This window comes from Mustela nigripes, chromosome 4, assembly GCF_022355385.1.
Source record: "Mustela nigripes isolate SB6536 chromosome 4, MUSNIG.SB6536, whole genome shotgun sequence".
Lineage (NCBI taxonomy): Eukaryota > Metazoa > Chordata > Mammalia > Carnivora > Mustelidae > Mustela > Mustela nigripes.
In genome coordinates this window covers 116,515,108-116,537,334 of record NC_081560.1, presented here as the reverse complement: position 1 = coordinate 116,537,334, position 22,227 = coordinate 116,515,108, and the positions used below count along the sequence as shown (strand labels likewise).

Below are 22,227 nucleotides of genomic sequence, written 5' to 3'. Positions count from 1 at the left end.
GGTAGCTTGGGACATCTTGTCATAGCCCAAAGCAAGGAAACTAAGATTACCAGAGCCCCGCCTTGGGCTCTCTGCTCAGCAGGGAGTCGGCTTTCCTTCCTCTCTCTCTGTCTGCCTCTCTGCCTACTTGTGATCTCTGTCTGTCAAATAAATTTAAAAAAAATTAGAAACACATCAAGTATATTAATATTCATCAATTCATAATGACCTTTAAAAAAAGATGATTCATTGGTTACCTTTTGTGGAGGCTAGGGAGTTGAGTGAAATATGAAATTCTCTACATAAAGGGAAAGAATCGAACCCTTACCTTTCTGGTATGAACTTCACCTTGGGATCACTGAACTGTATTTCCTTATAAAAGAATTCCAACTCATAAACGTAGGAGAAATGATGGAATTGATCTACCATCAGTTTTCAGTTCCTAACAAAATAATGGATCTAGACAATGACCATCAACAGGTAGCTGCTAAAAATATTTGATCAAAAACTGATGAGAACTTTTTAACAGATAAGTCAGGCTGACATCATCTGAAATTACTGGCCAGTTTTGACAGCATAAAAAGAAAAACCAGAAATTAAGTGACTCCTGATACTTGCAAATTGAAAGTACATATCACTTAGGAGGTCTTCTGGCCAAAAATGTGGACCTGGATCTTAGGAAACCTGTAAATTTTTAGAGATTAAATGAAGTCTGAAGATCGGCTTCCAAATGAGCCAGTGGTGGGGAGGGAGTGCAGACAAGACAAGATAGGCCATCTTGATAGTTGCTGAAACTGGACAATGAACACATGGAAATTCATCCTGTCATCTCTCAAGTGATGTGTATGTTTTTACATTTCCAAAATAAAAAGAGGTTTTAGTATGTGGACTCAATCACATTTTTCTAGTCGGAAAAAAACATTTGGATTTCTTGCTTGCTCTAACCTGTCTCAGAAATTCTTCCTCTGAGGTTTCCCTTGTTACTTTATTTTACAATGAGCTGTGTAAATACTAGCTAGAAGAGGATTAGCCATGCACAAAAAGGATTGGTTAAATATTCAGATTGGGTTGCTCAGGGAGGCCTTTACAATTAGCAGTAATTGAGCCTCAGATAAAGCTCATTGGCCATAGTGCAAAGCTGAGGGAGGCCTTCCAACAGCATTAAGAATTTCTGCTCCTGGGTGGCTCAGTGGGTTAAGCTGCTGCCTTTGGCCCAGGTCATGATCTTGGGGTCCTGGGATGGAGTCCCTCAGCAGGCTCTCTGCTCAGCAGGGAGCCTGCTTCTCTCTCTCTCTCTGCCTGCCTCTCTGTCTACTTGTTATCTCTCTCTGTCAAATAAATCAATAAAATCTTAAAAAAAAAAAAAAAAAGAATCTCTGCTCCTTTGCATGAACAAAGATCACAAGGGGCATTAACAGTTACTGACATCATTCTTCTGCATTTTAAAATACATATGCATAATTACTTATTGTCAAATTCCCACTAGACGTAAGCTCCAGGAAAGTGATTCTTTTTTTAGTTTTTCATTTTTTAAATTTCTTTTCAGTGTTCTGGAATTCATTGTTTATGCACCACACCCAGTGCTCCATGCAATACGAGCCTTCTACAATACCCACCACCAACCCACCCAACCTCCCACCCCCCCCCCCCCACCCCTTCAAAAACCTCAGATTGTTTTTCAGAGTCCATAGTCTCTCATGATTCATCTCCCCCTCCAATTTCCCTCAACTCCCTTCTCCATCTCTCCATGTCCTCTGTGTTATTTCTTATGCTCCACAAGTAAGTGAAACCATATGATAATTGATTCTCTCTGCTTGACTTATTTCACTCAGCATAATCTCCTCCAGTCCCATCCATGTTGATAAAAAAGTTGGGTATTCATCCTTTCTGATGGAGGCCTAATACTTCATAGTATATATGGACCACATCTTCTTTATCCATTCGTCTGTTGAAAGGCATCTTGGTTCTTTCCACAGTTTGGTGACCGTGGCCATTGCTGCTATAAACATTGGGGTACAGATGGTCCTTCTTTTCACTATATCTGTATCTTTGGGGTAAATACCCAGTAATGCAATTGCGGGGTCACAAGGAAGGTCTATTTTTAATTTTTTGAGGAATCTCCACACTGTTTTCCAAAGTGACTGCACCAACTTGCATTCCTACCAACAGTGTAAGACAGTTCCCCTTTCTCCACATCCTCTCCAACACATGTTGTTTCCTGTCTTTTTAGTTTTGGCCATTCTAACTGGTGTAAGGTGATATCTCAATGTGGTTTTAATGTGAATCTCCCTGATGGCTAGTGATGATGAACATATTTTCATGTATCTGATAGCCATTTGTATGTCTTCATTGGAGAAGTGTCTGTTCATGTCTTCTGCCCATTTTTTGACATGATTATCTGTTTTCTGTGTGTTAGTTTGAGAAGTTCTTTATAGATCCTGGATATCAGCCTTTGTCTGTACTGTCATTTGGAAAGAGATATTTTTTACCCATTGTATCCCTAGTGTCTAAAATGTTACCTACTGTAATATACATAGTTTAAGTATTCTATTGTGTTTCCATTTTAAAGATTTACATAATTTCATTTTAAAGATTTACATAATTTCAGATGCGTTCTTACGTAGAATAACAATACCCTATTCTTTCGTTAACATACCATCCTCTGCCAAGTCTTTCAAGAGAAGTAGTTTAAAAATAGGACAGCATCTCATTCTTTGGGCCATTGGGATGAATTGATTTAATTTATATTCCTCTGCAGATCTTTCACATCTTCAAGGTTCTTTTATTTTATGACAAAACCATAGTTCTAGAAGCTTGTTCCTCACACCTGAAAAGACTGAATAAGGAACATGATCCTGTAGAACAGAAGAGGTAAGCCTGATGAATCTGACCACAGCGGGGTCTGAAGGTTGGGAAAAAAGGCTGAGTGCTCATGGGTGTTAGTAGTGGGATGTGAGAGAGATTAGTTCAAAGCAAGAGAATTCAAAGAAGAAATGAGTCCATTTACAGAAAGGGGGGATATTCAGAAGAGGTTGATGACACCAACCATGAAATTTTCCTGGGAAGTAGACCTATGGTTAAGCAATATAAGTGCTGTAGTTTCATGAAGAATGTACTCCTGAAAAGGTCCATAGAGCTGGCCCGGTCCATAGAGCATACAACTCTTGATCCTGGGGTCATGAGTTCGAGCCCCACACTGGGTATAGACATTACTTTACAAAAAAAATAATCAAAATAACGCATTCCTAAAGACAGCATCATTTAAAATCTGCATAATTCAGGACTATTTTTCTCACGGGACTAGATGAAAAGCAGGTGTATGTTCTCAGAGCTTATAAATCTGTAGCTATTGTGGCAGATTTTTTTAAAAAGAATTTATTTATTTATTTGACAGAGAGAGAGAGATCACAAGTACACAGAAGAGGCAGGCAGAGAGAGGGGGGCAAGGAGGCTCCCTGCTGAGCAGAGAGCCCCGCGGTGGGGCTCAATCCCAGGACCCTGAGATCATGACCTGAGCTGAAGGCAGAGGCTCAACCCACTGAGCCACCCAGGCACCCCGTGGCAGATTTTTTTAAAATAGTGCTTTTATATGTATCTGTATCATTATTCTTGCTAGAATATATCATTATTCTTGTTCTAAAGTTTTGACTTCTAAATGCACAGTGTGATCTATCAAAGTTTTTTTTTTTAAGATTTTATTTATTTATTTGACAGAGATCACAAGTAGGCAGAGAGGCAGGGAGAGAGAGAGGAGGAAGCAGGCTCCCTGCTGAGCAGGGAGACTGATGCAGGGTTCCATCCCAGGACACTGGGATCATGACCAGAGCCGAAGGGAGAGTCTTTAACCCACTGAACCACCCAGGCGCCCCATCAAAGTTTTTACTTAAAGTTCTTTACAGTGTTTTAGCACACCTGACTTATATTCCAAAATTATTGATTTGAGGCCCATTTTCCCAGCCCTGGCACCACCATCCAATCAATGCTTGGAGATTAAAAATTTTAATTATAATACAAAAACACAGCAACACAGTAACAAACAAAATCACCACCAGAAGTGCTTCCTACCTGTAAACAACACGATTCACGTCATTAATAAACTGTGGCAGGTGTTTCTTTCTAAAGGTGTTAATCCTACTAAGGATCCAGAAGAGCATACAGTTTCAACTCATAAAACTAAAATTATTTTTACTGCTTTGTATAAAATTGGGGCACTAATATTTGTTCACATTTTGCTTCTAAGACACTATTTTTATATCGTACAAATTAAAATTGGCAGCCCCTCTTAAGTGTGTCTTCTTGGGTGAGGAAAGAGGTCAATAAAGTGATGAAAAGACATCGATGCAACTAGAAATGATCCCTTCAGCTTTGGACTCTAAGGCAACTGTCTGCAAATAATTTGTAACATCTATGTTATTGTTTTGAACTGATATTCTGAATGTTTATTGCTGTGTTTCGGGGACAAAATCATCTCAAGAACCACTCTTGTAATTATCCCCTGTCTCCTCCATCATTAGCGTTCTCCGCTGTACTGTATCATTCATAGGAGTAGAGTCAGTAGTGTGGTGGTAAATGTTTAATATACAGCTTTGGGGGTGGAGTGAGTGGGGGAAAGCCTTAGGTGGTCGTGGTGTGGTGTAAATAGTTCCACTCGTGGCCAATTTCAAGATACCAGCATGGAAATGAGGTGCAAAATTGGGTCTCCCAAGCCAGTATGATCCAGCTCCAATATATCCCTGAAAATGTTTTTCAAACCTCAGTTGATAACGCGCTAATGGGTCTTGCAAACATTTTAGTGGCAGCGTTTTTTAAATGAAAAATTAGAGTGCTTTGCATATCAAGAGTATTGTTTTGCAAAGTTTTTTTTTTTTTTTCATAATTTTAACCATGCATGCGACAAGTCACAACGTCCATGTAGTTCTTATTGGGGCTTACTCATTGAGTCTACAAGGCACCACTGTAGTATCTTCTATTAAAGATTTAATCAGTGTATTTGAGAGAGAGCGCGCGCACAAGCGTGCATGAAATGGGGGTGGGAGGAGAGGGGAGGGGAGGGTAGTGCGTGACGAGGGGGAGAGTGGGAAGGAGGGGCAAAGGGAGAGCGATAGACAAGCGGACTCCACGCCGATTGCTTGAACAGGAAATCTTTGCGGTGCCTAATAGGAAACAGATGGCAAGCAGCCAGCTGTTCAAGTAGCTTACATAATTTGATTTGCATTTGTTTTTACAGCAAACCAGCGGCCAGTGTGGGTCCCTGACTGAGAAATCGGTTATTTACTGGACATCTAAATCTGCTCGTAACTGTGCCCCATCCTGCTGGCACTGTTCCCTAGGGGAGGCGTGTAACTTAGAAAACCAACTCGTCAAGTACTTGGCGAGTCGTCCACAGCTGCGGCAAGTCCAAGTTAAAGTAGCCCGACGCGGCGCGCGGGGCTGGGCGCCGTGCAGCGGTACCGAACCCGCTCCCCGCCCATGTCACGGGTACCCAGGTTGTGTACGGGCAAAAGGGGGCGCCTCCAGGGCGGGTTATCTTTCACAGCACCATCTGCACTCTGACCCGAGGCAGAGGCCGGGACACGCGCGCGGGCGGAACACGCGGGGCCCAGGGTGCTCCAGTTTTCTCCTTTCCAGCCCATTTCCCCGCCCTCCCACCCCGACCACCGGGGCAGGCGAGCCAGGCAGAGGCAGGCGGGCGCGCTCAGGAATTCTTAAAACACACGCTGCTGTCCTCCCTCCCGGTCCGTCCCGCAGCAAGCCGCGGGCGGAAGGTCCGCCTGGCGGCGATCCGCGGCCACACGCGCGCAGCGCCCTGACCGCGCCCGACACACGGAGGCGGGGCCGCCGGCGACTCCCTCCGGGGCCTGCGAACCGCGAAACGGAGGCGGACTGATTCCTCTGGCTTGCCGTAGTCGCCCACGCCTCCCGGGGTCCCGGGGACGCGCTGCGGCAGAGGAACAGCTCGGTGCGCGCCCGACGCCTGCGACGTCAGTCCGGGGGTGAGTCGGCCGACGGCGGTTCGCTGGGGGCGCGGCGGCCGAGGAGGGGCCCCGGACGTCGCCGTCTGCGAGTCGGAGTTTGGTGTCTGGGACGTCTGGGGGGCACCCGTTCCACAGGTTCTCTCCGCGGCCGCGTGGGGCGGGGTGGCGGGAGGCTCCCGGGAGGGACTCGCCGCGGGACCTGTGGCCCGGCCCTCCCGGCGGCGGCTGCTGGCCTCCCCGCCGCAGACCCTCCCCTCCCCTCCCCTGCGCACCTGCGGGCTCCCAGCCCCAGCCGAGCGCCGCCGGCCCCCGGGGGGTCCGGACGCTTGGGGACGGACCTCCTCTGCTCTCCGGGCTCTCCGCAGACGCGTTCGTTCTAGATGCCGAGTCATTTGACTGCGGTGTGAAAAAGTTGGGAGCGTAGTAGCTTGGACTGTCGGTGAAACGTGATGGTGGCTTGTTGTGAAGCGAATAAACAGCGGGACCCGTCCCTTTGGGAATGACGGGTTTCACGCAAGCCTGGGGTTTAAACCGGGTTACTCTCTGGGCTTGATGTCAGAGATCAGTGTGGCATCTCTGTCCTTTCTGTTTGCTCGGATTCCCCCTTCCTGAATTTGACGGAGCGGAAGGGTCGTGAGGTTTTGACTCGTGTCTAAATTGATGGCAGGCTGGGGTTACGGTTAGGTGGTAGACCTAGAGGGAGGCAGTATTTTGTTCATAGAAACTCGTAGATGCGGTTACTGCGTATTTGTGGTGCGGTGTAAGGACAGAATGGGCGGAAGTAAATGTAGGAAGCTTCACTTTCGTTTCTCTTTTAGTTCTGCTCGACGACCTCAAGGCTTCCCTGGAGCTAGTTAATGTGAACTTCTATCAGATGAGTACTTTAATCTTTAAAGCTGCGGCTGAGGCGCAGCAGCCTCCGCCCCTCCCCGCCGGTGGTAGTAGTTGTTATAAGCCACAAGGGAAACTATATCATTGTTATCGAAGGGATTGGGGTTTTTCTTTTTTTCAGATTTTATTTATTTATCTATTTGAGAGAGAGAGCGAGAGCGTGGGCCCGGGGAAGGGACGGAGGGAGAGGGACAAGCCGACTCTCCGGGGAGCTGGGAGCCCAGACCAGGACCCCAGCCAGAGTCAGAGCTTAACGGACCGAGTCACCCAGGCGCCCCTGGATTTTTTTTTCTTTTTGGCTTGTTTAATGTGGAGGAGGAAGAGCAATGGCTCCTATTAAAATAAGAGCAAGCATTTATAAAGCACTTACTATTCCACTGTTTTATTAATTCATTTAATCGGAACAAACCTGTAAGGTGAATGCTATTATTCTCACTTTACAGGGGAGAAGAGTTAAATGAGTATCTTTAGTAATTGTACAGGACTCTTTGCTATTATTTTATTTTTAGTAATAAATTCCAAATTAGAGATTTTCTGTGCATGTATCCTAAATTTATTATTTGGTTTTATTTTTGTTTGAGCAACTTTAGGATTTGGGTGGCAAAAATAAGGGACAATTAGTGCTAATTTTGCTTATCACAATTAATGTCGTCTTTCCTCCTGCTGTTACTAACTTGCCTGCATGATCCGATGAACTTGGTCTTCTTTTTTAATTGAAGAATAATTGACATATATTGTGTTAGTTTCAGGTGTAACATTGAGTCTGTATTTATAAAATTTATATACATTATTTATGAAATGATCACAATAAATCTGATGAACATCTACCACCACGAAGTTGTTACAGTATTATTGACAATATGTATATGTAGTAAACATCTGTTACTATAATGGAACCAACAGGAGTCTGCTCCTTGATGAGTCAGAGATAGAAACTACACCTGGGTGAGCTGTCCCACAAAGGAAGCTTTATTTGCGTCCAGTAAGGAGATCCTGGGGAATAACTTTCAAGGCTGGGACTCCCCTAGGCGAGGTGAAAGGGTTGTTATGTAAGTGAAGTGTGTGCTTCTCCTGGGTATTACATTAGTATTATAATGAGGTCAAGGTAATTGTTGGTTATTCTGGAGGTCGCTCCTTGGTCCTTCTCTACAAGCCTGAGTCAGGGGTTTAGGGCCACCAGAGTTCTTCCTCTGGTCATTATTATTTTTATTTTTATTTACTTATTTGAGAGAGAGAGAGAGAATGAGAGGAGAGAGGTCAGCAGGAGAAGCAGACCCCCTGCAGAGCAGGGAGCCCGATGCGGGACTTAGTCCTGGGACTCCAGGATCATGACTTGAGTCCAAGGCAGTCGCTTAACCAGCTGAGCCACCCAGGTGCTCCTTTGGTCATTATTGATTGAGTTGTTTCCATCATGGGATATTATGCCCACAGGGTCTTTTGCCTGAATTAAGACATAAGCTGTAAAGAAGAGCTTAAGGAAAAATGCAGAATACCAAGGTTGGTGGGTAGAAGGAGGTGGGTGGTAAAGGTCATGTCTTGTAGTTGGTGATGTCACCCTACAAGATTGTTACAATATTAGTGACTATATTCCGCTTTATAGCCCTTTTATTATTTACTTTATAACTGAAAGATTGTCTCTTCACTTCCTTCATGTGTTTCCTCCATCCCTCCTACCCCATTCCTTCTGGCAACATGAGTCTCTTTTGTTACGTACTTCACTTAGCCTAACACCATCTAGTTCCATCCCTGTTTGTTACAAATGTCAAAATTTCATTATTTCTTATGTCTGAATCATATTTCATTATACATATAAACCACATCTTTACCAGTTCAACTATGATGGACATTAGATTGCTTCCATATCTTAGCTATTGTAAATGCTGCTATGAACAGAAGATTATATATGCCTTTCCTAATTAGTATTGTTCATTTTCTTGGGTAAATATCAAGAAGTGGAATTGCTGGACCATATGACAGTTCTATTTTTAATTTTTTGAGGAACTTCCATACTGTTTCCCACAGTGGCTGTACCAGTTTACATTCCCCCCATCAATGCACCAGGGTTCCTTTTCTCCACATCCTTGTCAACACTTGTATTTTCTTGTCTTTTTGATTTTAGCCATTCTGACAGGTGTGAGGTGATCTCTCATTGTGGGTTTGGTTTGCATTTCCCCGGTGGTTAGTGATGTTGAGCATCTTTTCTTGTACCTGGTACTTATCTGTATGTCTTCTTTGGAAAAGGGCCTATTCAGGTATTCTGCTCATTTTTTAATCATACTCTTTGCTTGATACTGAGTTGTATTATTTTATGTATTTTGGATGTTTTATGTATGCATTTTATGTATTTTTGTTGTTAACCCCGATTGGGGCATAATTTGCAAATATCTTCTCCCATTCAGTAGGTTTCCCTTTTGTTTTGTTGATGATTTCCTTCACTGTGCAAAAGCTTTTTATTTTGTTCTTGACCCATTTGTTACTATTTTGTCCTTGCCTGAGGAGACAGAGCCAAAAACATGCTGTTGACACTGATGTCAAAGAGCTTACTGCCTGTGTTGTTTGAGTTTTATGGTTTCAGGTCCTATATTTTATAACTTTTTAACCCGTTTTAAGTTTATCTTTGTATTTGTTACAAGAAAGTGGCCCAGTTTCTCTTTTGCATGTAGCTGTCCACGTTTTCAACATCAGTTATTAAAGAGACTGTCTTTTCCCCATTGTTGCCTCCTTTGTCGTAAATTAATTGACCGTGTAACCATGGGCTTATTTCTGTGCTCTCTGTTGTGTTGTTTATCTCTTTGTTTTTTATTACTCTACCTTGTAGTGTACTTCAAAATCTCGGAGAATGATACCTCCAGCTTTATTCTTCTTGTCAGGATTGTTTTGGGTATTTGTTTTTTGTTTCTGTTTGTTTGTGGTTCTGTACAGATTTTAGGATTATATTTTCTAGTTCTGTGAAAAATGCCATTGGTATTTTGATGGGGATTGCATCAAATCTTTTTTTTTTTTTTTAAGATTTTATTTATTTATTTGACAGAGAGATCATAGGTAGGCAGAGGGAAGAGGCAGGCAGAGAGAGGAGAAACAGTCTCCCTGCTGAGCAAAGAGCCCGATGTGGGTCTCGATCCCAGGACCCTAGGATCATGACCTGAGCCGAAGGCAGAGGCTTTAACCTGCTGAGCCACCCAGGTGCCCTGCCTCAGATCTTTTGATTGCTTAGGGCATTTTGGACATTTTGACATTATTAATTCTTCCAGTCAGTGAACATCATCTATCTTTCTGTTTATTTGTGTCCTCTTCAGTTTCTTTCATCAGTGTCTTAGAGTTTTGAGATTCTAGGTCTTTCACCATCTTGATTAAATTGATCTATAGGTACTTTATTCTTCTTGATGTAATGGTAAATGGTTAATATCTGTTTCTGAGAGTTCACTGTTAGGGTATAGAAAAGCACTCATTTCTCTATACTGGTTTTTATATCCTGCAACTTTACTGAATTCATTTATTCTAATAGTTTTTTGGTGGAGACTTTAGAGTTTTTTAAGGTTTTTTTTTTATAGTATGTCATCTGCAAATAGCAACAGTTTTACTTCTTCCTGTCAAATTTGGATGCCTTTTATTTCTTTTTCTTGCTTAATGGCTGTGACTAGGACCAGGACTAGTACTGTGTTGAATACAAATGGTGCAAGTGGGCAGATTTGTTCCTGATTTGAGAGGAGAAGCTTTCAGCTTTTCACCATTGAGTAGGTTGTTAGCTGTGGGTTTGTCATATACGTGACCTCTATTATGTTGAAGTATGTTTCCTCTGTACTCACTTTGTTGAGAGTTTTTATCAAAAGTGGATATTGAGGGGGCACCTGAGTGGCTCAGTGGGTTAAAGCCTCTGCCTTCGGCTTAGGTCATGATCCCAGGGTCCTGGGATCAAGCCTCGAATTGGGCTCTCTGCTCAGCAGGGAGTCTGCTTCCTCCTATCTCTCTGTCTGCCTCTCTGCCTACTTGTGACCTCTCTCTCTCTCCCTCTGTCAAATAAGTAAAAAATATCTTAAAAAAAAAAAAAAAGTGGATATTGATGGGCGCCTGGGTGGCTGAGTGGGTTAAGCCTCTGCCTTGGGCTCAGGTCATGATCTCAGGGTCCTGGGATCAAGCCCCACATTGGGCTCTCTGCTCAGCAGGGAGCCTGCTTCCCCTTCTCTCTCTGCCTGCCTCTCTGCCTACTTGTGATCTCTGTCAAATAAATAAATAAACTCTTAAGAAAAAAGTCGGGACGCCTGGGTGGCTCAGTTGGTTGAGCAGCTGCCTTCGGCTTGGGTCATGATCCCAGTGTCCTGGGATCGAGTCCCACATCAGGCTCCTTGCTCTGCAGGGAGCCTGCGTATCCCTCTGACTCTGCCTGCCACTCTGTCTGCTTGTGCTTGCGCTCACTCTACCTCTCTCTCTGACAAATAAAAAAAAAAAAAAAAAAAAAAAAAGTGGATATTGAATTTAAGCAAATGCTTTTTCTGGATCTATCGAGATTTTCATATGATTTTCATTCTGTTTTGTTAATGCACGTTAAATTTTAAGGACCTATTTTATATTTTTATTTTAGCTAGAAGCTTCCATTGAGGTTAAACAATAACTTTGTTGTTTAACCCTTAAACTGTCCCTGTTCCCCTTCCCCCAGGGGACCTACTTAAAAACAAGTCCCAGAAACCAGCTCCAGGTAACAAAGCTCAAATACAAGGGTGGGTCAGGCCAGGTGGAGACAATCGATCAATGGTGGTGGGGGGAATGCATACTGTCTCCCTAGTTACAAGGAGTATGGGCCCCGCCCTTTGGGAGCCTTTGGGGCGCCAATCCCAACCAAGGTGATAGGCTGGGTCAAAAGTCTACTAGGGTAAATTGTAACTCAGTTGGTCACCTAGCATCACTGTGGTGTTTCCTGTGTGTGTTACAATCTCATTGGCCACCTGTGCATGGCCAGGCCCGACTGCATGGCCTTTGCCCTTAAAAGCTAGTCTGTGAAACAGAGAAGGGTCGCCCTCCCTGTCTTGTAAGATGTGCGTCCCCGAACGTTGGGTTAGATTCTTGATACTTGGCGCGTAATAGAGCTTTGCTTGACCTTCGCTTTATATCAGTCTCGCTCCTTTAATCACGGACCCATTATTGGGGGCATAACAAAATGATTTGCGGATATTTAAAGAACCTTGCATCCCCAGAATAAATCCCACCTGAGCACATGTATGATCTTTTTAATGTATTGCTGAATTCAGTTTATTAATACGTTGTTGAGGATTTTTACAGCTATGGTCATCAGGGATATTGGCCTGTAATTTTTTGGTAGTGTCTTTGTATGGTTTGGTATCAGGGTAATGTTGGCCTTGTAGAATGAGTTTGGAGTAGAAACATTCTTTCATTTACAGTTTTTTGGAAGCGTTTGAGAAGAATAAGCATTAACAGTTCTTGAAATGTTTTGTAGAATTCACCTGTGAAGGTTTCTAAGTCCTAGACTTTTATTAGGAGTTTTTTTTTTTTAATTAACGTATAATGTATTATTAGCCCCAAGGGTACAGGTCTGTGAATCTCCAGGTTTACACTTCACAGTTCTCACCATAGCACGTACTCTCCCCAATGCCCATAGCCCAACCTCCCACCCCTCCAACCCTCAGTTTGTTTTGTGAGATTAGGAGTCTCATATGGTTTGTCTTTGTCCTGATCCCTCGTTTCATTTCTTCTTTTCCTACCTCCCAAAGCCCCCACATTGCCTCTCAATTTATTAGTTTTTTGATTACTGATTCAATTTCATTCACAAGTGATTGATTTCTTCAGATTTTTAGTTTCTTGCTGATTGAATTTTTTTTTTTAAGATTTAGATTTATTTATTTGACAGACAGGAGATCACAAGTAGGCAGAGAGGCAGGCAGGGAGAGAGAGGGAGGGAAGCAGGCTCCCTGCTGAGCAGAGAGCCCGATGCGGGACTCCATCCCAGGACCCTGAGATCATGACCCGAGCCGAAGGCAGAGACTTAACCCACTGAGCCACCTAGGCATCCTTGCTGATTGAATCTTGAAAGATGGTATGTTTCTAAGAATTTATCTATTTCTTCTAGGCTGTCCAGTTTGTTGGCATATACTCATTTGTAGTAGTCTCTTATGACCCATGTATTTCTATGGTATCAGTTGTAACTTCTTTCATTTCTGATTCTACTTATTAGACCCTGTCTTTTGCTTGATTAGTCTGGTTAAAGGTTTATCAATATTGTTTCTTTCAAAGAACCCATTTCATTGAACTTTACCATTTTTTGTCTCCATTTATTTCTTCTCTGATATTTACTATTTCCTTCCTTTTACTAATTTTGTACTTTTTTTTCTATTCTCCTGAGGTGTAAGGTTGGATTGTTTATTTTTTTTGTTTTTCTTTTTCTTGAGGTAGGCTATGGACTTTCCTCTTACAACTGCTTTTGCTACCTCCCGTATGTTTTAGAATGTTGTGTTTTCATTTGTCTAAAGGTATTTTTTAATTTTCTCTGATTTTTTTCATGGAGCCATTGGTTATTTAGTAGCATGTTCTTTGTCTTAACATGTTTGTGGAGGTTTTGTTTGTTTGTTTTTCTTACTGTAAGTGATTTCTGGTTTCATTCCATTGTGTTTGGAAAAGTTGCTTGATACGATTTTAGCCTTTTTAAATTCATTGAGACTTATTTTTTGGTCTTAATGTGTGGTCTTTCCTAGAGAATTTCCATATGTACTTGAAAAGAATTACTATCTGCTGTGTTGGGATTGGATGTTTTGTATATATCTATTTAGTCCACCTGGTCTAATGTATCTTCTAAGGCCAGTGTTTTCTTATTAATTTTCTGGTTGGGTGGTCTCTCCAGCCAACTGTATTGCTGTTTATTTATTTATTTGTGTTTGTTAGTATTTGCTTTATATATTTAGGAGCACCTATGTTGGGTGAATAAGTATTTATAATTGTTACATCTTGTTGGGTTGATTTAACATTATGTAATGCCCTTGTCTCTTGTTACAGTCTTTGTTTTAAAATCTATTTTGTCTAAAATAAGTATTGCTATGCCATGTTTCTTTTCTTTCCTGTTAGTGTGGAATATATTTTTCCATCCTTTCACTTTGAATTGCTGTGTGTCTTTAGATCTGAAGTGAGTCCCCTGTAGGCAGTATATGGATAGGTCTTGCGTGTTTATTTATTTAAAAAATTTATTTTAAATCCAGTATGGTTAATGTACAGTCGTATATTAATTCCAGGTCTACAGTACAATTCTCTGTAGTACTCAGTGCTCATGAAGATAAGTGTACTCTAATTCCCTTCACTTCTTTCACCCATATTCCAGCCCTTCCCCTCTGGTACCCATCTGTTTGTTCTCTGTAGTTAAGAGTCTGTTTTTTGGTTTGTTTCTTAGTTTTTCTTTGTTTGTTTCTTAAATTCCACATATGAGTGAAATCATATGGTATTTTTCTTTGACTCATTTCACTTAGCATTATACTCTCTAGATCCATTATGTTGTTGCAGATGGCAGGATTTTATTCTTTTTTATGGCTGAATAATATTCCATTGTGTGTATGTATATATATATACACACTCCACATCTTCTTTATCTGTTCATCTGTTGATGGATACTTGGGTTGCTTCCAAAATTTGGCTATTGTAAATAACGCTGCAGTGAACGTAGGGGTGCATATATCCTTTCAGATTGTTTTTGTATTCTTTGGATAAACATCCAGTAGTGCAAATACTGGATCATAGAATAGTTCTATTTTTTATTTTTTGAGAAACTTCCCACAGTGGCTGTACCAGTTTGCATTTCCACCACAAGGGTTCCTTTTTCTCCACATCCTTGCCAGTACTTGTTGTTTCTTGTGTTTTTTATTTAGCTATATCTCATTGTGGTTTTGATTCATATTTCCTTGATGTGAGTGATGTTGAGCATCTCTTCATGTGGCTGTTGGCCTTCTGGATGTTGTCTTTGGGAAAATGTCTGTTCATGTCTTCTGCCTATTTTTTTTTTTAAAGATTTTATTTATTTATTTGACAGAGAGAGATCACAAGTAGGCAGAGAGGCAGGCAATGAGAGAGAGGAGGAAGCAGGCTCCCCGCTGAGCAGAGAGCCCGATGCGGGACTCAATCCCAGGACCCTGAGATCATGACCCGAGCTGAAGGCAGCGGCTTAACCCACTGAGCCACCCAGGCGCCCCTCTTCTGCCTATTTTTAAATTGGATTATTTGTGGGGTTTTGGTGTTGAGTTGTGTAAGTTCTGTATTATGTTTTGGATGCTAACCCTTTATCAGATGTCATTTGCAGATATCTTCTCCCATTCATTAGGTTATCTTTTAGTTTTTTTGGTTGGTTCCTTTCCTGTGCAGAGCTTTTTATTTTGATGTAGTCTCAACAGTTTATCTTTGCTTTTGTTTCCCTTGCCTCAGGAAGCATATTTAGAAAGATATTGTTATGGCCTATGTCAGAGAAATTACTGCCTGTGTGCTCTTTAAGGATTTTTATAGTCTCAGGTCTCACATTTAGGTACTTAATCCATTTAGAGTTTATTTGTGTGTATGGTGTCAGAAAGTTCTTTTGCATGTCTGGTTTTCCAGACACCATTTATTGAAGAGAATGTCTTTTTCTTATTGCATATTCTTTTTTTTTTAATTTCTTTTCATTGTTCCAAAATTCATTGTTTATGCACCACACCCAGTGCTACATGCAGTACACACCCTCCTTAATACCCACCACCAGGCTCACCCCCATCCCCCTCCCCTCCAAAACCCTCAGTTTGTTTCTCAGAGTCCACAGTCTCTCATGGTTCATCTCCCCCTCCGATTTCCCCCAACTCACTTTTCCTCTCCATCTCCCAATGTCCTCCATATTATTCCTTATGCTCCACAAGTAAGTGAAACCGTATGATAATTGACTCTCTCTGCTTGACTTATTTCACTCAGCATAATCTCCTCCAGTCCCATCCATGTTGATACAAAAGTTAGGTATTCGTCCTTTCTGATGGAGGCATAATATTCCATTGTATATATGGACCACATCTGCCTTATCCATTTGTCCATTGAAGGGCATCTTGGTTCTTTCCACAGTTTGGCGACCATGGCCATTGCTGCTATGAACATTGGGGTACAGATGGCCCTTTTTTTCACTACATCTGTATCTTTGGGGTAAATACCCAGTAGTACAATTGCAGGATCATAGGGAAGCTCTATTTTTAATTTCTTAAGGAATCTCCACACTGCTTTCCAAAGTGGCTGCACCAACTTGTGTTCCTACCAACAGTGTAACAGTATTAAAATTGGTATTAACTCTTCCCCCTTCTCCATATCGTCTTCAACACATGTTGTTTACTGTCTCATTGATTTTGACCATTCTAACTGCTGTAAGGTGGTATCTCAGTATGGTTTTGAGGGGAATCTCCCTAATGGCTAATGATGATGAACCTTTTTTCATGTGTCTGTTAGCCCTTTGTATGTCTTCATTGGAAAAGTTTCTGTTCATGTTCTGCGCATTTTTTTATGTGATTGTCTGTTTTGTGTGTGTTGAGTTTGAGTTCTTTATTGATTTTGGATATTAGCCCTTTGTCTGTACTGTCATTTGCAAATATCTTCTCCCATTCCATGGGTTACCCCTTGTTTTGTTGACTGTTTCTTTTGCCATGCAGAAAGAAGCTTTTGCTCTTGATGAGGTCCCAAAAGTTCATTTTCACTTTGTTTCCTTTGCCTTTGGAGACATACCTTGAAAGGAGTTGCTGTGGCCTATGTCAAAGAGGTTACTGACTTTGTTCTCCTCTAGGATTCTGATAGATTCCTGCCTCACCTTGAGGTCTTTTATCCATTTTGAGTTTATCTTTGTGTATGCTGTAAGAGAATGGTTGCATTTCATTCTTCTACACATAATTGTCCAATTTTCCCAGCACTATTTATTGGAGAGACTATCTTTTTTCCAATGTATATTTTTTTCCTGCTTTGTCAAAGATTATTTGACCATAAAGTCAAAGGTCCATATCTGGGCTCTCTACTCTGTTCTACTGGTCCAAGTGTCTGTTTATATGCCAGTACCATGCTGTCTTGGTGACCACAGCTTTGAGTTTGAGAATAGGTATTAAAGCTTAAAATCAGGCCATGTGATGCCACCAGTTTTTTTTTTTTTTTCAGCATTTCCTTAGCAATGTGGGGTCTTCTGGTTCCATACAATTTTAGGATTGTTTGTTCCAGCTCTTTGAAAAATGCTGGTGGAATTTTGATCGGAATGGTATTGAAAGTATAGATAGCTCTAGGCAGTATAGACATTTTAACAATGTTTATTTTTCTGATCCATGAGCATGGAATGTTTTTCCATCTTTTTGTGTCTTCAGTTTCTTTCATGAATGTTCTGTAGTTCCTCGAGTACAGATCCTTTACCTCTTTGGTTAGATTTATTCCCAGGTATCTTATGGTATATGGTGCTATAGTAAGTGGAATCAATTCTCTAATTTCCCTTTCTGTATTTTCATTGTTAGTGTATAAGAAAACAACTGATTTCTGTACATTGATTTTGGATCCTGCCATCTTAGTGAATTGCTGTATGAGTTCTAGTAGTTTGGGGGTGGAGTCTTTTAGTTTTCCATATAAAGTATCGTGTCACCTGTGAAGAGAGAGAGTTTGATGTCTTCATTGCCAATTTGAATACCTTTTATTTCTCTTTGTTGTTTGATTGCTGTTGCTAGGACTTCTGGTACCATGTTGAACAAGAGTGGTGAGAGTGGGCATCCTTGTTGTGTTCCTGAGCTCAGAGGGAAGGCTGTCAGCTTTTCCCCATTAAGGATGATATTTGCAGTGGGTTTTTCATAGATTTTATGAAGTTGAGGAGTGTTCTCTCTATTCCTATACTTTGAATTGTTTTAATCAGGAACGGATGTCTTATTGCCTATTCTTTTCCCCCATTGCATATTCCCTTATTTGTCAAAGATTAATTGGCCATAACATTGTAGGTTTATTTATTTGCATTCTATTCTTTTCCATTGATCTTTGCATCTATTTTTGTTCCATACTGTTTCAATTACTAAAAGCTTTGTACTATAACTTGAAATCTGGAATTGTGATACCTCCAGCTTCATTTTTCTTTTTCAAGATTGCTTCGGCTATTTGGGGTACTTTATGGCTTCTTACAAATTTTAGGATTATTTGTTACAGTTCTGTGAAAAATGTTATTGGTATATTGATAGGGATCACATTAAGTGTGTAGATTGCTTTGGGTGGTATGGACAGTTTAACAATATTTGTTCTTGTAGTCTGTGAACACGGAATGTTTTTCCATTTGTTTTTGTCAACTTCGTTTTTTTTTTTTTTTTTCATCAGTGTTTTATAATTTTTAAAGTACAGGTCTTTCACCACCTTGGTTAAGTTTATTCTTAGGTATTTTACTATTTTGGGTGCCGTTGTAAATGGGAGTTTTCTTGATTTTTCTTTTTGCTCCTTCATTATCAGTATATTGAAGTGCAGTGGATTTCTATGTATTGATTTTGTATCTTGCAACTTTACTGAATTGCTTTATCAGTTCTAGTAGGTTTTTGGTGGGCTCCTTAGGGTTTTCTGTATAGAGAAGCATGTCATCTGCAAATAGTGACAGTTTTACTTCTTCCTAAGTAATTTGGATCCCGGTTATTCTTTTTTCTTGTCTGATTATTGTGGCTAGTACTTCTAGTACTATGTTCAATAAAAGTGGTGGGAGTGGACTTCTTATCTTATTCCTGACCTTAGGGGAAAAGTTCTCAGTTCTCCCATTTAGGATGATATTAGCTGTGGGTTTTTCATATATGACCTTTGTTATGTTGAGATATGTTCCCTCTAACCCTATTTTCTTGAGCATTTTTATCATGAATTGTGGTTGTTCTTTGTCAGATACTTTTTCTGCATCTATTGAGATGATTATATGGTTATTATCCTTTCTCTTTTTAAAATTTTTTTAAAGATTTCATTTATTTGACAGAGATCACAAGTAGGCAGAGAAGCAGGCAGAGAGAGAGGAGGAAGCAGGCTCCCTGCTAAGCAGAGAGCCTGATGCGGGGCTTGGCCCCAGGACCCTGGGATCATGACCTGAGCGAAAGGAAGAGGCTTAACCCACTGAGCCACCCAGGCGCCCCTCTTATCCTTTCTCTTGTTGATGTGGTGTATCACATTTATTGATTTGGGGATCCAAGAATTCCTTGAATCCAAGAATAAGTCCCACTTGATAGTCCCACTCATTCAAGTCCCACTTGAATGATATTTTTAATGTATTTTTGGATTCAATTTGCTAATATTCTGTTGAGGATTTTTACATCTGTGTTCATCTGAGATATTGGTCTGTCCTCCTTTTCTGTGGTATCTTTATCTGGTGTTGGAATCAGGATAATGCAAACATCATAAAATGAATTTAGAAGTGTTTCCCTTCCTTTTCTGTTTTTTGGAACAGTTTGAGAATAGGTATTAACTCTTCTTTAAATGTTTGGTAGAAATTGCTTGTAAAACCATCTGGTCCTGGAGTTTTGTTTGTTGGGTGTTTTTTGTTTTCTGATTCAATTTCATCGCTAGTAATTGGTCTATTCAAATACTATGTTTCTTCCTGCTTCAATTTTGATAGGTTATATGTTTCTAGGATTAATCCATTTCTTTTAGGTTGTCCAATTTGCTGGCATATGATTTTTCATAATATTCTCTTACTAATCTTCTATTTCTGTGGTGTCAGTTTTATCTTGTCTTTCATTTCTGATTTTTTTTTAGTATTTATTTAGTTATTTGTATTGATTGGATGGTCTGGATAAAGGCTTATCAATTTTTTTAAGATTTTTATTTATCTGACACAGAGAAATCACAAATAAGCAGAGAGGCAGGCAGAAAGAGAGGAAGGGAAGCAGGCTCCCCGCTGAGCAGAGAACCTGATGTGGGGCAGGATCCCACGACCCCAAGATCATGACCTGAGCCAAAGGCAGAGGTTTTAACCCACTGAGCCACTCAGGCACTCTAAGGTTTATATATTTTGTTCATCTTTTCAAAGAAACAGCTTTTGGTTTCACTGACCTGTTCTATTTTTTTAGTTTCTATATTGTTTATTTCTGCTCCAATATTTATTGCTTCCTTCCTTCTGCTGGTTTCGGTCTTTTTTTTCCCCCCCTAGTTCCTTAAGGTGTAAGGTTAGATTGTTTGGTTTTTTATTTTTCTTCTTGAGGTAGGCCAATATTGCTATAAACATCCCCTCTTAGAACTGCTTTTCCCAGATCCCAAAGATTTTGGACTGTTGTGTTTTCATTTTCATTTGTCTCCATGTATTTTTTTATTTCATGTTTGATTTTTTTTGGTTGACCCTTTTCATTGTTTAGTAATGTTATTTTTTTTAAAGATTTTTATTTATTTATTTATTTGACAGAGAGAGAAAGAGAGATCGCAAGTAGAGCAGCAGACAGAGAGAGAGGGTTTAGGGGGTGAGACGCAGGCTCCCTGCTGAGCAGAGAGCCCAATGGGGGGCTTGATCCCAGGACCCTGGGATTATGACCTAAGCCAAAGGCAGAGGCTTAACCCACTGAGCCACCCAGGCACCCTAGTAACATGTTATTTAACCTCCATATATTTGACTCTTTCCACATTTTTTCTTGTGGTTGATTTCTAGTTTCATAGCATTGTGTGGTTTTGATCTTTTTAAATTCATACTTGTTACATGATCTGTTGTGGAGAATGTTCTGTGTACTTTTGGTTCAGGTTGGAGTGTTCTGATTGTATCTGTTAAATTCGTCTGGTCCAGTGTGTCATTCAAAGCCACTGTTCCCTTGTTTTTCTGTTTGGATGATCTGTCCATTGATATAAGTGGGGTGTTAAAGTCCCCTGCTATCATTTTATTACTATCAGTCAGTTCCTTTATGTTTGTTACTAACCGTTTCATGGATCTGGGTGCCCTCATGTTGGGTGCATAAATATTTATGATTGTTCTATCTTCTTGTTGGAGTGTTCCCTCTATGATTATATAGTATCCTTCTTTGTCTCTTGTTATAGTTTTTGTTTTAAAGTCTGTTTTGCCCAGTGTAAATATTTTTACTCTGGCTTTTTTTTCTAAGATTTTATTTATTTATTTGACAGACGGAGATCATAAGTAGGTAGAGAGGCAGGCGGAGAGAGAGGAGGAAGCATGCTCCCCACTGAGCAGAGAGCCTGATGCGGGACTCGATCCCAGGACCCCGAGATCATTAACTGAGCCTAAGGCAGAGGCTTTAACTGACTGAGCCACCCAGGCACCCCTACTCTGGCTTTCTTTTGACATTCATTTGCATGACAGATGTTTCTCTATTCCCCCGTTTTAAGCTTGCATGTGTCTATAGTTCTGCGATGAGTCTTTTGTAGGCAGCATATAGACGGGTTTTGTGTGTGTGTGTGTGTATGTTTAAAGAATTTATTTATTTCAGATAGAGAGCACAAGCAGAGGGAGAGGGAGTCTGATGTGGGGCTTGATCCCGGAACCCCACGGTCATGACCAGATCCATATGCTTAACTGAACTGAGTCACCCAGGTAACCCTGGTCTTTTTTTTTTTTTTTTTTATAAATCCACTCTGTCACTCTGTGTCCTTTTTAAAAAATTTATTTTATTATTCTTTAAAGATCTTAGATTTTTAAAAAATATTTAAAGATTTTATTAATTTATTTATTAGAGAAAGAAAGCGTGGGCATGTGCCAGCACAGGGAGAAGCAGAGGGGCAGGGGGATGGATGAGTACTCTATGCTGAGTGAAGCCTGATGCTGGGCTCAGTTCCAGGACCCTGAGATCTTGACCTGAACTGAAACCAGGAGTCAGATGCTCAACGGACTGAGCCACCCAGGCACCCCCCCCCCCCACCGTTTGTCTTTTAATTAGAGCATTTATTCCATTTACATTCCAAATAATTATTGATAGGTATGTATTTATTGCTCTTTTGTTACTAACTTTGTGTTTGTTTTTATAGTTCTTCTGTATTCCATTCTTCCCTTGCTCCCCTTTCTAATGGTAAGTCTGCTTTCTTCAGTGATTTACTTGGATTTCTTTCTCTTTTATTTTTACATGTCTGTTACTGGTTTTTGATTTGTGCTTAATATTGGGTTTGTAAATGACATTTTACATATATAGCAGTCTGCATTAAGTTGATGATTGCTTAATTTTAAACCTATTCTTCACTTCTCTTTCCCCACATTTTAGGTAGATGGTATCGTACTTTACATTGTTCTATTTTATACATGGCCTGAGTGATTTTTACAGATATACTTATTTTTACTGCTTTTGTGCTTCCTACTTGCTACTCTTACTCATAGTTTTTCCTTTCCGCTCAAATAGTCCTCTTTAACATTTCTGGTAGTGTTGGTTTAGTGGTCATGCACTCTTATCTCTCCTTTTATTCTGAATGACAGCCTTGCTTGATAGAGTAT

The 22,227-nt window shown here is 40.6% G+C and overlaps 1 protein-coding gene across 7 annotated transcripts in view; it reads left to right on the top strand.

Moving 5' to 3' along the window:
- The first annotated feature begins 5,495 nt into the window (after positions 1-5,495).
- Positions 5,496-22,227, top strand: part of LGALS8 (galectin 8) — a 47,704-nt gene continuing 30,972 nt past the window's right edge. The window contains exons 1-3 of one of the 7 annotated variants that reach the window (XM_059397381.1): positions 5,497-6,089; positions 21,236-21,339; positions 21,771-21,811. The gene's annotated coding sequence lies outside the window, so the exon portion shown is untranslated. Of the gene's footprint in view, positions 6,090-21,235; positions 21,340-21,770; positions 21,812-22,227 lie in introns of all 7 variants that reach the window. The other 6 variants (XM_059397382.1, XM_059397385.1, XM_059397379.1 and 3 more) reach the window with 6 other exon arrangements.